Below are 8,982 nucleotides of genomic sequence, written 5' to 3'. Positions count from 1 at the left end.
TCTTTGGTTTAACCTCAGAATTGATTCCTCCAGGTCTATTTATATGGACGTGTCTTTATTTCCCAGATACGCCCACCTAAGATCTAAGGACAAAGTGGAGGAATAGGTAGGGTACAGATGAATCTAGAAACAGTAGCAGGTGTTTGTATAGAAGGTGGCAAATCATTGATGGTATATAATTTATCTGTCTAAAACTCCTGATATCTGCTTTTCAGTTTTAACAGGCCACTTACTGATTATCCAGAAATAAAACCTGTATACCAGAAGGTGGGGGGGGGGGTCAGGCTAGGGGTATTGAACAAGGTTTGCTAACAGGCCTTCATGGTTGGGAGCTCCCCAGTCTGGTCGGGACCTGCCAGCCAATCCATCCAGAAGGGTTTAAGTAAAGATTCAATCTCAGAGTGTTTTGTTCTTGTTCAAATCTCACAGTATGCCTGAGTCCCTGATTTATGACTTCAATGAATGTTGCTGAGTTTGAGTAGATAAAGGCATAGCTTCTCTTCTGAAAATATGTAAAGGTAGAGGTAAAGGTCATGAGAGAGGACAATGGGAAATAAAAATTAAATTGAAAAGAAAAACTCTTTCATAAAACAAAAGTCAGGACTATTCACATACAAAACAAATATGTTTAAAAATTCTAATGAGAAGTCACTGGGAAAAGTTGAATCTGTGTTTTGAAAACTCTGTTTAAGAAAGCAGGACCATGTACAAACTTAAAAACATAGTTTTGGCCTAAAATTGTTAGTTTTAAAACAAATACTAGCACCCTCTGAAATAAGTATAATTTAGAAATGTTACTAATATAAAATCCCTTCACTTTATTATGACACATAATAAGGTATTATTTGACATTCCCTGCAATGTCCATGCAAATAACCCCCCTGACCAAATGGGAGCCGCTGCTCTATTCAGCGGAGTAAATTTTTGTAAGCTTTTTCTGCAGATGGGCTAGTTGGGAGCTCGCTGTTGAAGAGACTCCCAGGGGCATCTTGTCCTCCCATTCATATGTCTGCATCCCCCACTTTGAGGGCACCCACACAAATGTCCCCACAGCAGCTGGGGGGCTGCCTTGATTCAACCAGCCAGTGTGGGGTGAACAGAATAAGCCGTTGATGAAGAACCCTGGAGAACAGGCCCTGAGTCCTGGAGCCGAATGGTTCCTTGCGCAGAGCCAAAAGGACAAGGGTGGATAACCAGTTGGGAAGTAAAAAGCAGAGCCTCCTAAACACACGGTGCCTTTTCTCTCTCTACACAGCCCCAGCGTTGTCTGAGACAGAACACTGTCCAGTCCCTCCAGTGCAGCGGACAAGGCCCAGTCCTGTTTTCTGTGGACAACTCACATATTAATTGTGAGAGCAGTGGGTACTATTCACTTGTGGAGTCTGAACAGACACCCAATGTTATGCAGAGGGGAAAGAATAGAGAATAATATTTTGATTTTTCTTTTCTTTTCTTTTTTTTAATTTGGTGGCAGGTTCATCTTGCTTTCTAAGAAAGCTTGTTTAGGAATATTAAAAAGCAAGATCCACAGCCCCTCTCCTGGGTGAGAGAGCAGGGAGAGAGCACAGTCGCAAGAGTCGATCAGGCTCACGGGATGTGGCAAAGTCTCGGCAGAGAAGTGGGCCTGGCAGGAGACGGATTTCCACCCACTTAACCTGTGTTTATGGCTCCTCACCATCAATGAGCTATTTTCTTTTCTTTTCTTTTTTGAGCTATTTTCAACATATACTTCACTCCTCTTTTATTCCAATTAGAGTCTCTTTATTAAAATAATTACTTAATTTAAAATTAGTAAACCAAGCTACTTGATAAAGCACAAAGATTCAGAAAAGATAAACAGAGAGATGAATGAATGAAGTGCTGGATTGCTTGACAGGGGGGCAGAGCCTTCGAAGCTCTCTCCTCAGCTAAAACTATCTTTAGTTGTTAAACAAAGGTCAACCATGAAACATGGCCATTTCCAATGAAATTTTCCCAGATCCTGTGTCTCAACCGTGTTCCTATCTTCATCATAAGAAATCATCACTATGCATTTTTAGTTATATAGGTAAATTTTTCCTTCATCTGTTCATTTTTCCTTCAATAGATTTAGAGGGTGCAAGTGGTTTTTAGTTAGTTACCTGGGTGAATTTTACAGGGGAGAAGTCAGGGCTTTAAAGCTCCCATCACCCAAACAGTGTACATTGTCCCCAGTGGGTAATTTTTGATCCTTCTCCCCCTTCCCACTCTCTCCCTTTCCAGGTCTTCAAAGTCTTTTATATATGTAATGTTTGGACACCATTTTGACAGTTTCATAGATATGATATTGTGTCTTTGCCCCACAGTCATAATTACATATTATTTTTATAATTTTTAGTAAATAGATAATATTCCGTTACAGCACTATTTCACAATTTGTTTATCCGTTACCCATTGCTGAGACTTCAGTTCCTACAGTTTTTCACTCTCATAAATAATGCTGCTATAAATATATCAATGCATACACCATTTCTTCTTTTAAATTACTTCCTTGAAATAAATTCCAAAGAATGAGATTACAGGGTCAAAGAGTACAGACATTTTTACGACCTTTGGCCTGCATTGATTGCCAAACGCCCTCAAAAGGCACTGTGCCAGTTTTCAAAGAATGATATATCTGCCGCCTACAGCTTCATCAGCATGGAGTTATAAGATTTTCTTGTATTTTCATTTCTTCAGTCTCAATTGGTTGAGATTAAGTAATATGCCCATGGGAATATTTTTATAAGTGGCTATATAACTCACTGATTACTTAATAATGCTGAGGATGTGACAGAAAATAAAACAGGAAAAAACATGCCGGATCACATACTTTCTCAGTAGTGCTAAATGCCTTTGCCTACTGGATATCTGAGCAGGCTAAGCTTCGCATCTGAGAACAAAGAAATTGGTTCTGAACCAGCTAGAATAACCATAGCACACCAGAGTTAGATATCTTAGTTTTTATTCATCAATGCATTGACTTACTAATACAGGTCTAAACTTTGCTAAGAGAGTAAGGCTAAGGTAAGCCAATCCCTGCTTATGTTATCAATGCCTGACGTGCTTATTTTGAGTAGCAAAGATTTTACTGTGACCCCTTGCAAAGATGTCCAACATTTGCACTATTGTTTTTCAGTTTTTCCTCTGTGTCTTGAGCTATCTGAAATAGGGAGAGAGAAGATGAAGGAGTGGAAAGTGAAATAATAGGCTCAAGAATCTCTTGTTCCTTTTATGAATTTTGCATTTGGCCTGCTTCTGTTTTCAGGAAATACTATGCAAACATAGAAATGGGTCAGTTGTCTGCTGATGGCATGGTGAGATGAAAAAAAATCCCTGAATATTTAATTCCTCATGACCAGTTCATCTTAAATACAGTTCCTTCCATATTTTATATAAAAGTAAGCTTGAGGATTTCTGCACAGACTAGATATACTATTAATGGCCATGGGTTGGATGGTTGAGTCAAATGTGGTGATAGACCATTGGAAGATACAGTGGAGAATAAATGTATCAGTAACATGGAAACCCTCATTGTTCTTTGGGAAGTATTTAAGCTTCAATGAGTGGGAGTCCCTTCTCTCTTCAGGAAGAGTGTACTTGGTGTTTGTTCCTAGGAGTGCCTAAGAAAAGAAAACACAAAGCTTTATATTTTAAGGCCCCATATTGATAATGGAAAAAACCAAACTGAGAAATACAGATGCTCACTCAGATCCATCCCTATGTCCCATCACCACCACCCCCAAGGAAAGGAAGAAAAAGAACTGAGAAAAAAGACAAGAGCCACCAAAAAAGGAAAGGGAATGGTATTTTTATTTACCATTAAATCCAAGTAGGTACACGCTTGGACTCCCAGACCATACTGGGAGGCCACTGACTTCTTTGAGGCTTGCTTGCTCTGGACTGTGCCCTTCATGGGGACCCTCTGAGGGACTAAGCTGCTGTCCTTCTGCCTTGCTGGGAGCTGCTCCTCTCCAGGTAATTCAGGACTGGCTTAGGGGAAGGGTGGAGAGGCCCAGTAACTGAGAAGAGTGAGCTAGAGAAAGGCGTGGCAGTCTGGGTGAGGACTGGCGTGAGGAGAGCCCAGTGGGCCCATAAAGGGCTTGTTGCCAGTTCATCTCCAAAGAGAGGATCTACCACCGTCAGTGGCCAGTTCAGAACAGGGCATCTCAGTGATTTCCACTTTCCCTCCCCCCCTGTCTTTTCTACCTTTCTCCTCGTCTCCATTTCTCTCCCTCTCTTGCTACTTCCAAAGTGTTTTCATTCTCAGACTTCCCCCACCCTCTGTTACCCTGAATAGTAAACAAGGTCCAGGAAAAGTAGGAAAGCAGCCTGGCCTGCAGAGAGCGCCAGTGTGATGACCAAAACTGGGTTCCAAGTGGTTCTTCTCCAAACTGTGTTAGAACATATGTGAACCTGACCTGCACGTTCAGTCTGGGAAGTCATCTAGCCCCAAAGCCATGGCTCTGGGTGAGGACACTTCCCATCCAATGGCCTGTTTCCCCGTCCATAAGGTGCTAATGAAACAATTTGCCTCTTTAGATTACTGTGTGGACCACACAAGCCTCTACAACATGCTTGGTCCAAGTTTCTTCCTCTGGTTCACTAGGCAATTCCCAGTGCAGGGCCCAGTCCCTGACAGATACACACATTAAACCGCATTCCACCTAACTGGGGCTGTTGGCACAGTGTGGGCTTATGGGTGGACAGAGTCCCTGGGCATTTGAGGAATGAGAAACTTCTTTCCTAGACCTCAGAAAGCACCACCAAAACCCTTGTGGCTACAGCACACGGCATTTCTCCAAGACATGGACACTCCCTTTCTTGCCTTACCCCACAGCAGGATGTGGAAGGACAAACCCTCTTTGTGTAAGCCAGCTAACCTTGGCTTTACCTGGTGTCATTCATTTGTTCTCTTTTTTTTTTCTTGGCACATATTTATCAAGACTCATGCTGTGCTAGTGACTTTGACTCCTGCTATGAGCACTCACGTGGGAACAAGGCCCAGTTCATGTCCTGCAGTAACTTGTAGTCCCAGGGACCCCAGGAAGGAGTGTGCAGCTCAGAAAGAAGGATCCTAATGAGGCCCAGGGATTTGTGCTAGAGATCAGCAGGGAAGGCCCCGTGGAGGAGGTGAGGTGCACTGCCAAGGTAATTAGAGCTCAGCTATGCAGATACTGAAGTTGCCCAAGTCAGCCACGTAGGGAGAGGCAGCTTTATGGTGGTGGCAATAAAGCTTAAGCTTGAAGAATCCTCATTTGCACAGTCACTTCCAAGGCTTGGGAAAGGTCCTACCAGCTGTTCACATGGTCATGTTTCTGTAATTTGCATCTCTTAGATGTTTTAACCATAGCCCATTAAGAATGCCCGCTTTGCTCTCTCACTTCCCCCATCCCACTTCCCTGTGTCTGTGGGGGCTGGACTGGCCAAGAGCGTGTTTGGGATGTGGCTAAGTGGCAGCTGTGTTAGGAGGTGGTTTAGTTTAGTGGATGTATTTGTGCGCTTTGGAATCACTTCTCCAGGGGGTAAGATACATTCTGGTGTCTCTTCAGATTGCATAAATCTCCATGGGTAAGTTATTGCTGGTCACCCAGGCACAGAGATGGCTTTCAGGAATGGCTCTGCTGCCCCTGTGTGGGGCCCCCAGCATAGTGACAGGAGGTAGCAGTGTCAGAAATCATGTCTCCCTGGCTGTGGTGGCTGACGTCTGTAATCCTAGTACTCTGGGAAGCTGAGACTGGTGGATTGCCTGGGCTCACGAGTTCAAGACCCAGCCTCAGCAAGAGCAAGACCTGATCTCTAAAAATAGCCAGGTGTTGTGCCGAGTGCCTGTAGTCCCAGCTACTTGGGAGGGTGAGGCAAGAGGATGGTTTGAGCCCAAGAATTTGAGGTTATTGTGAGCTATGATGCCACAGCACTCTACCAGAGGCAGGTCGGGGACCAAGTGAGACTCTATCTAAAAAAAAAAAAAAGAAAGAAATCATGTCTCAATACTGATACATCCTTTGGTGTTTACCATAAGGAGTAGGTGGCTGGTGGAGGAGAAATGAGATTTGAAAAGAAAAATACACACATGCACACAGATGGATACATGTATGTGCTATTCCTGGACTTGGCAAGATTGAAGGTATCTGTCAGCTCTTAACTTTTGTAGATTTTTGTGATGTCTTTTCCCATTTTAAGTCAACATTCATGGCCATGCCTGATTTTGTATTCATACTTTCACAGTCTTCCTCTTGACCGTCGCAGCTGAACTTGCCTAGTGTACAGTCATCACGTATCCCATAGTGCTATCTTACAGACATCTCTGGGCTGCTGGGACCCTGGCTCCGGCCTCCTGGTGGGAGACAGTCTCAGAGTCCCTTTTCCCAGGGGGACAACAGCTGCCTCATTCTTCAGAGGCGGTGGAGCCCCCGGCATACCTGGCGGCCTCGGCCTGCCCAGCGGTCTTCCTTCCTGGCCACCAGCTGCCTGAGCGCGGCCTCCCTCCCGAGCATCTGTGTGGCCATTCATCACAGGCCTGCTCTTGGAAAGGCAAAGAAAGTTGCATTATACTAGGTAAAGCTTATCACTTGCATCTGCCAAGATCCACGCATTTCCCTGCCACTCGGCCCCCAGTCTCCCCCCTGCTTTTACCCTCTCTTGTGGGTTTTCAATAGTGCATGCTTTTTTCTTTTTCCCCTTCTTTCTGGTCAAGACAAGGTTGTTTCTCTGAGTGGAAAAAGGCAGTGTGTTCGTGGAGTGCAGCTGCATTTCAAAGGTACTTTGTTGGCGAGTTATGAATTTGCCTTTGCTACTGTGGGGAAACAGGGAGATTCTTTGGCTTCCCCCCGCCCCAAACTGAAATTGATGTTATTTCTCTGCCAGTGGTACCCAAGGAAATGTTTTGTTCCATTTCCTCCCCTTTCAGGCTGAGCCCTATTTATGTTGGGAGCTGGGGCCCTGCCACTAAGAATCATTGTCATTACCACCAGCATCTGAGGCTAGCCAAATCTAGCAGCTGTGGTCTCATGCCTACCCTCACCAAGGTTTATTTCCTTGACAACATGTTCTTGTTTGAACCAACTTTCTTAGACTTTTTCTCGTGGTTCCCCCCACAATCCTACCCCTGCTCTTCCTGAGATCGCCCTTACAGTTTCACGGAGCTTAAAATTAAAAAAGGAAAAAGTATGTGTGTGTTGGAGGGAGTGGGCAGGGGATTGGAGCTGGAAAGGAGATAAAGACCCTGGGAGTTGGGAAAAAAAGAATACAGGGGCCAGAGCGGGGGTGAAGGGCGGGAAGTTTCGCCGTAAATAACGGGATCAAATTAATTATTATTTTGATGGCCACCACTCTCTCCACCCCTAGCCAGGCAGGACTCACCCTGGGCCTTACCCACCCAAGCATTTCAAATGGAACACCTAGGTGGCCCAGGGGGACCCCTGACCCCGGTATCCTGTTCCTTTCTGCCTGCTTTGCTACTTTTCTCCCTGATAAAAAGAGAGAGTGAGAGATAATTAACAAAAAACATGGCCCCAGGACAATGAAACAACTGGCCTTGGCCGGCAAGAAATGTATCCTGGTTTTCTAGGTGAACTTTCTGCCATCAATCTTTCCTTTAACCTCCATGTTAGTGGAAGCAATAGGAACAGCACACCCCTCCCCTGAGCAAATGCTTTCTTTTGACTGGAAACAAAACAGGGGCTCTGCGAAGGCCGAGGTGAAATCTGGGTGGCATGGGCGCCGCACAATGGGGCCGCTGTTCCCCAGCCCTGGCTTGTGTTTTACAACAGGGGAGGGGCGCGTGTGAATGGTGAGATGGATGAAACAATCCCTCTGATTCAGGCCTACAAACGCATCTTCTGTTCCATGCGGAGCGGACAGAAAGAAGGGAGGTGACAAAGAACACGGGGCGGGGAGAACAAAAACAAAATGGGCTAAAAAATCTCTCCTATCTTACATATCCCAGAAGGGCGTTCTGTGGAGGAGCCTTCGGGAGGCCTCTGCCACATCTGAATAGCTTTATCTGGACTCTGATTTATTGATGAAGCTTAAGCGACTTGTTGGAGAAAGGCTGGGGTGTTTCTTTGTCTCCTAGACAGAGGACAATAGGCCACAAGGGCCACGATCTCTTGGGATGCTCTCGGGTCCTGCCTTTCTCTTGCCCTCTCCTTCCTGCAAATACCAGCCACTGTGAAAAACGATTGGTGGTGTGCCTGGAGGGCTGGTGACAAGGCCGTCCACTTGAGGTCTCCTTGAGAGGGTATTATGGTCAGGGTGATGTTTGTGCTGTGAAGATGGCACACTCCATTTTGTTAATGGCTCTCATGGGCCCCAGATAATTGCCCCCCTGCCTGGCTGTCAGGGGCACAGTCACCACCAATTCATGGCCCCCTCAGAGAAAGCACCCTTTCTGTGGCGACCAAGATGGGGACATTGTGTTCACCTACTTGAGCAGAGGGGAAGGTGACCAGAGGGGCAGCCTGCCTTGTAAATTACCACAAAACAAAAACAGACAGTTCCTTCTAGGCCCGGGGCCTCCACCCATAAATTATGGCTGGGCTGTAGAGAGAGCCGGGAAGAGACTGGGTGCTGGAGAGTTCCTCCCCTAAACCTCACAACCGCCTGAGGGGACAACAGACGCAGAGGCCTCTGCGTCCAGGAACCCTCTAGAGAAGCAGTAGCCTTGAGCAACTGGCCCCGGGTAGCCAGGAACACCTGAGAGGGTCCCCACTGTGCCTTTAGGGAGAGGCAGGAGCCAGGCCCTCACACCTGACAGAGCTTGACCCAGGCCCTTTGTGGCTTAACACCCACCTCATCTTGAATCTCCCCATCTGCCAGGCTCCAGCCTTAAATGCCATCAGAGAGAAAAAAAGAAAAGAAAGAAGAGAAAAAGAAAGAAAAGGATGGAAGGAGGGAACAAGGGGGTGAGAGAGATAGAAAGGAGGAAGGAGAAAATGACATGAAGGCTGTGTTGACCAGTTTGATGGAAGTATTTCGGATTGC

The sequence above is a fragment of the Otolemur garnettii genome, unplaced genomic scaffold (assembly GCF_000181295.1).
Source record: "Otolemur garnettii isolate 467f Iridium unplaced genomic scaffold, OtoGar3 scaffold00111, whole genome shotgun sequence".
NCBI classification, from domain to species: Eukaryota; Metazoa; Chordata; class Mammalia; order Primates; family Galagidae; genus Otolemur; species Otolemur garnettii.
Note: the sequence above shows the minus strand (reverse complement) of the source record.